The sequence below is a fragment of the Triticum dicoccoides genome, chromosome 2A, assembly GCF_002162155.2.
Source record: "Triticum dicoccoides isolate Atlit2015 ecotype Zavitan chromosome 2A, WEW_v2.0, whole genome shotgun sequence".
Classification (NCBI taxonomy): domain Eukaryota; kingdom Viridiplantae; phylum Streptophyta; class Magnoliopsida; order Poales; family Poaceae; genus Triticum; species Triticum dicoccoides.
Window position 1 is genome coordinate 460,127,470 of NC_041382.1, and position 6,528 is coordinate 460,133,997.

Below are 6,528 nucleotides of genomic sequence, written 5' to 3' on the forward strand. Positions count from 1 at the left end.
ATTCCAGCTTAGTTCAATGCACGTGCACTCTTAATATTATTCACATCGTTCGGTCGTGCAAGTGAAAGGCAACTATGACGATATATGATGGACTGACTGAGATGAAAAAAGATGGTATGAACTCGACCTGTCTTGTTTTTGTAAATATGATTAGTTCATCGTTCCTGATTCAGCCTATTATGAATAAACATGTTTGCAATGACAATTAGAGATCGTAGTGCTTATGCCATGCTTGATTAACTAGGAGCTTATAATGGTTTACCTTGCGTGCATGCTATTAAAATGGTTGTGATGTGGTATGATAGGGTGGTATCCTCCTCTGAATGATTTAAGTGACTTGACTTGGCACATGTTCACGCATGTAGTTGAAACAAAATCAACATAGCCTTCACGATATTTATGTTCATGGTGAATTATATCCTACTCATGCTTGCATTCGGTGTTGATTAATTTTAATGCATGTTCATGACTATTGTCGCTCTCTAGTTGGTCGCTTCCCAGTATTTTGCTAGCCTTCACTTGTACTAAGCGGGAATACTGCTTGTGCAGCCAATCCCTTAAACCCCAAACTTATTCCATATGAGTCCACCATACCTACCTATATACGGTATCTACCTGCCGTTCCAAGTAAATTTGTATGTGCCAAACTCTAAACCTTCAAATAAATATCCTGTTTAGTATGCTCGAATAGCTCATGTATCAACTAGGGCTATCTGTATCTTCCATGTTAGGTGGGTTATTCTCAAGAGGAGTGGACTCCGCTCCTCACTCACGAGAAAATGGCTGGTCACCGGGATGCCCAGTCCCATGCTTTATGGAAATCAAATCAAAATAATTGCAAACAAAAACTCCCCCTGGGACTCTTGTTAGTTGGAGGCACTCATTGTTTCGAGCAAGCCATGGATTGATGCTTGTTGGTGGAGGGGGAGTATAAACTTTACCATTCTGTTTGGGAACTGCCTATAATGTGTGTAGCATGGAAGATATCGCCATCTCTTGGTTGTTATGTTGACAATGAAAGTATACCCCTCAAGATATTATTCATATCTATTTCAAAACCGAGCTCTGGCACCTCTACAAATCCCTGCTTCCCTCTGCGAAGGGCCTATCTATTTACTTTCATGTTGAGTCATCATCTTCTTATTAAAAAGCACCAGTTGGAGAGCACCGCTGTCATTTGCATTCATTACTGTTAGTTTACATTAAGTATGACTTGACTGGATCTCTTTTACCATAAATTACAATGTCTAGTCAGTCCTTGGTCTTTAAAGGTGCTCTGCATTTATGTTTTGCGGTCTCAAAAAGGGCTAGCGAGATACCATCTTGTTATATCATATTATAATTGTTTTGAGAAAGTGTTGTCATCCGAGATTTATTATTATTGCTCACTAGTTGATTATACCATTGATATGAGTAAACTTGAGACCTATGCGTTATTGTGAATATGGTTAGTTCATAATCTTTGCTGAAAACTTGAATGCTGGCTTTACATATTTACAACAACAAGACCAAACAAAGTTTGTAAAAGTTTTTCTTTATCACTTTTAGTTTATCAACTGAATTGCTTGAGGACAAGCAAAGGTTTAAGCTTGGGGGAGTTGATACGTCTCGGTCGTATCTACTTATCCAAACACTTTTGCCCTTGTTTTGGACTCTAACTTGCATGATTTGAATGGAACTAACCCAGACTGACGTTGTTTTCAGCAGAATTGCTATGGTGTTATTTATGTGTAGAAACAAAAGTTCTCGGAATGACCTGAAACTTCATGAAACACCTTTTCAGAAAATATAAAAAATCCTTGCAAAAGATGAAGGCCAGGGGGCCCACCACCTGTCCACGAGGGTGGGGGGCGCGCCTGCCCCCCTAGGGCGCGCCCCCTACCTCGTGGGCCCCCTGGAGCTCCTCCGACCTCAACTCGAACTCTATATATTTGCTTTCGAAGAGAAAAAATCAAAGAGAAGGATTCATCGCGTTTTACGATACAGAGCCGCCGCCAAGCCCTAAAACCTCTCGGGAGGGCTGATCTGGAGTCCGTTCGGGGCCCCGGAGAGGGGAATCCATCGCCATCATCATAATCAACCATCCTGCATCACCAATTTCATGATGCTCGCCGCCGTGCGTGAGTAATTCCATCGTAGGCTTGCTGGACGGTGATGGGTTGGATGAGATCTATCATGTAATCAAGTTAGTTTTGTTAGGGTTTGATCCCTAGTATCCACTATGTTCTGAGATTGATGTTGCTATGACTTTGCGATGCTTAATGCTTGTCACTAGGGCCCGAGTGCCATGATTTCAGATCTGAACCTATTATGTTTTCATCAATATATGAGAGTTCTTGATCCTATCTTGCAAGTCTATAGTCACCTATTATGTGTTATGATCCGTTAACCCCGAAGTGACAATAATCGGGATACTTACTGGTGATGACCATAGTTTGAGGAGTTCATGTATTCACTATGTGCTAATGCTTTGTTCCGGTACTCTATTAAAAGGAGGCCTTAATATCCCTTAGTTTCCATTAGGACCCCGCTGCCACGAGAGGGTAGGACAAAAGATGTCATGCAAGTTCTTTTCCATAAGCACGTATGACTATAGTCAGAATACATGCCTACATTACATTGATGAATTGGAGCTAGTTCTGTGTCACCCTATGTTGTGATTGTTACATGATGAACCGCATCCGGCATAATGCTCCATCATTGATCCATTGCCTACGAGCTTTCCATATATTGTTCTTCGCATATTTACTTTTCCGTTGCTATTGCTATCATCACTACAAAATACCAAAAACATTACTTTTGCTACCGCTACCACTACTATCATATTACTTTGCTACTAAATACTTTGCTACAAATATTAAGTTTCCAGGTGTGGTTGAATTGACAACTCAACTGGTAATACTTGAGAATATTCTTTGGCTCCCCTGTGTCGAATCAGTAAATTTGGGTTGAATACTCTACCCTCAAAAACTGTTCTGATCCCCTATACTTGCGGGTTATCACCAGGCAGCCCAGCCCCAAGCGTCAGCAAGGCGGCAAGGGTGCCTGGCAGCCTGCCTTCTCCATCGAGCAGACCCTTGATGCCCCATGCAAGTTCCACAGCAGCGTGAAGCTGTCCAACCATACCACCCGCTAGTGCAACTGGCTCGCCCGGATCGCCAAGGGTGAAGCCTTGTCGCCTCCTCTAGCCAGACCGACGGCTCCGGCTCCTCAGCTGCCGGCGGCCCTCCCAGTCAGCATGCTCCAAGATGGCTTCCCCGATGCGAACGTCACCTATGTCGTCTTCACCAGTGAAGACGACGACAAGAACAGTCAGCGCCCAGCAACACCGTGAGGTGAATGGTGTCGCTTTAGAGGTCCCGCAATTTATGGGATGGTCCGAGAGACCCATCACCTGGAGCCGTGATGACCATCCGTCTGTGATGCCTTTGTCGGGTGCTTATGCAATGATGCTGGACTCCACCATCTCAACGGAGAGGCGGGCTTGCCGCTTCTCCTGGATCCTGATAGACGGCCGTAGCAGCATCAACATCCTCTACCTCGACACCATGGAGAAGCTGGGCATCAAAGAGAAGCAACTCCAGCCCAGCCGAACCATGTTCCATGGCATCGTCCTTGGGCTTCCTGCTCTCCAATCAGAAAAATCAAGATTGATGCCCTTTTCGACGACAAGACCCACTTCCGCCGTGAGCCAATCTGGTTCGAGGTGGTTGACTTGGACAGCCCCTACCAAACGCTCTTGGGCTGGCCTGCACTGGCCAAATTTATGGTGGTAACGCATTATGCCTACCTGAAGAGGAAGATGTCAGGTCCCAAGGGCATCGTCACCATTGTCGTTGACTACCAGAAGTCACTCACATGCGCTGCTGCTAGCTCCCGGCTGGCTGAGTCCCTCGTCATCGCCAAAGAGAAGCGTCTTCTTGACCGGGTTGTGGCCATGGCCAGCGAGCAGTCGTCCATGCCGTCTGACCCCAAGGACGCCGAGGCCGGGGCCTCCTTCCAACCGGCCAAGGAAACCAAGAAGATTGTCTTGGACCCGGAGCACTCGAAGAAGTATGCTGTCATAGGTTCCAACCTTGACAGCAAATAGGAAAGCGAGCTTGTTGACTTCCTCCATGAGAATCAGGACATCTTCGCATGGTCCCCAAAGGACATGCCGGGTATTTCGAGGGAGTACGCCGAGCACAAGCTGCATGTGAGATCGAACACAAAACCGGTCAAGCAACCCCTCCGCCGCCTATCAGAAGAGAAGAGAAGGATCATTGGTGAAGAAATTGCATGGCTTCTTGCAGCCATCTTCATCATGGAAGTATTCTACCCGGACTGGCTTGCCAAACCCAATCCTCGTTTTGAAGAAAAACAACAAGTGGCGCATGTGTATCAGCTACACTAGCCTCAACAAGCCTGCCCCAAGGACCCTTTTGCCTTGCCCCGGATCGGTCAGGTGATCGACTCCACAGCCGGCTGCAAGTTGTTGTCCTTCCTGGACTCCTACTCCGGCTACCACAAGATCAAGATGGACCCGGCCGACCAACTGAAGACCTCCTTCATCACCCTTTTGGGCGCCTTATGCTACATCACCATGATGTTCGGCTTGAGGAATGCCGGTGCCACCTGTGGGAGTCCTGGATTAGGGGGTCTCCGGACAGCCGGACTATCTCCATTGGCCGGACTGTTATACTATCAAGATACAAGATTGAAGACTTCGTCTCGTGTCCGGATGGGACTCTACTTGGCGTGGAAGGCAAGCTAGGCAATACGTATATGGATATCTCCTCCTTTGTAACCGACCTTCTGTAACCCTAACCCTCTCCGGTGTCTATATAAACCGGAGGGTTTTAGTCCGTAGGACAACAATCGCAACATACAATTATACCGTAGGCTAGCTTCTAGGGTTTAGCCTCTCTGATCTCGTGGTAGATCTACTCTTGTAACACCCATATCTTCAATATTAATCAGGCAGGACGTAGGGTTTTACCTCCATCAAGAGGGCCCGAACCTGGGTAAAACTTCGTGTCCCTTGCCTCCTGTTACCATCCGGCCTAGACGCATAGTTCGGGACCCCCTACCCGAGATCTGCCGGTTTTGACACCGACATTGGTGCTTTCATTGAGAGTTCCTCTGTGTCGTCGCCGTTAGGCTTGATGGCTCCTACTATCATCGGTAGCGATGCGGTCCAGGGTGAGACTTTTCTCCTCGGACAGATCTTCGTATTTGGCGGCTTTGCACTGCGGGCTAATTCGCTTGGCCTTTTGGAGCAGATTGAAAGCTACGCCCCTGGCCATCAGGTCAGATTTGGAAGTTTGAACTACACGGACGATATCCGCGGAGACTTGATCTTCGACGGATTTGAGCCACAGCCGGCGCGCTGCACTGTCTCGATGGGCATGACCTAGCTCTGCCACCAGACGGTAATCCAGAGGCCGCGCCCACATCAGCTCCAACCCTTAGCTCGGAGCCAGCTGCACCAATCGAGGACGGGTGGCTAGACACCTCCTCAGGGCTGTAGTTTCAACGGCGATCGAGCCGAACACTAGCATAATCCTCTGCGCAGCCCGTGACTCCAAGGTGCCGGACTCTCCTCCGGACCCCGAACCATCCGCGCCCCTGCCAATCGAATCCGACTGGGCGCCAATCATGGAATTCACCACTGCGGATATCTTTCAGCACTCGCCCTTCGGCGACATTCTGAATTCACTAAGGTCTCTCTCTTTGTCAGGAGAGCCCTGGCCGGATCATGGCCAATAGGACTGGGATGCGGACGATGAAGAAATTCGACGCCCACCCGCCACCCACTTTGTAGCCACTGTCGATGATTTAACCGACATGCTCGACTTCGACTCCGAAAACATCGACGGTATGGACGACAATGTAGGAGACGAACATGAACCAGCACCTATAGGGCACTGGAAAGCCACCTTGTTGTATGACATATACATGGTGGATACACCCAATGAAGGCGACGAGATAGCGGAGGATGACCCCTCCAAGAAGCAACCCAAGCGCCGACGTCAGCGGCGCCGCTCTAAGTCCCGCCAAAGCAAAAGTGGTGATACCGGCACAGGAGATAATAACACTCCGGATAGCGCCAAAGATAACGAAAACCCCCTCCAGCAAGAGTTAGATCAGGAGGATGAAGGAGCCAGCTCTCCTGAGAGAGCGGCTAGCGGAGAGGAGGAGGATGACAATTACATGCCCCCCTCCGAAGACAAGGCAAGCCTCGGCGATGATGAATTCGCCGTACCAGAGGATCCCGTCGAACAAGAGCGCTTCAAGCGCAGGCTTATGGCCACGGCAAATAGCGTGAAGAAAAAGCAGTAGTAGCTTCAAGCTGATCAAGATCTGCTAGCTGACAAATGGACTGAAGACCTCGCAGCCGAGGAATATAAACTCGAGTGTCCCTCCAAGAGTTACCCAAGGCGCAGGTTACTACCCCGACTGGAGGAAGATGCGTATGATACGGCTGATCGGCCACCTCGTGGCTGCGATAGAGATGCATTCATGCCGAAAGCTCAGCCTCCACCCCAA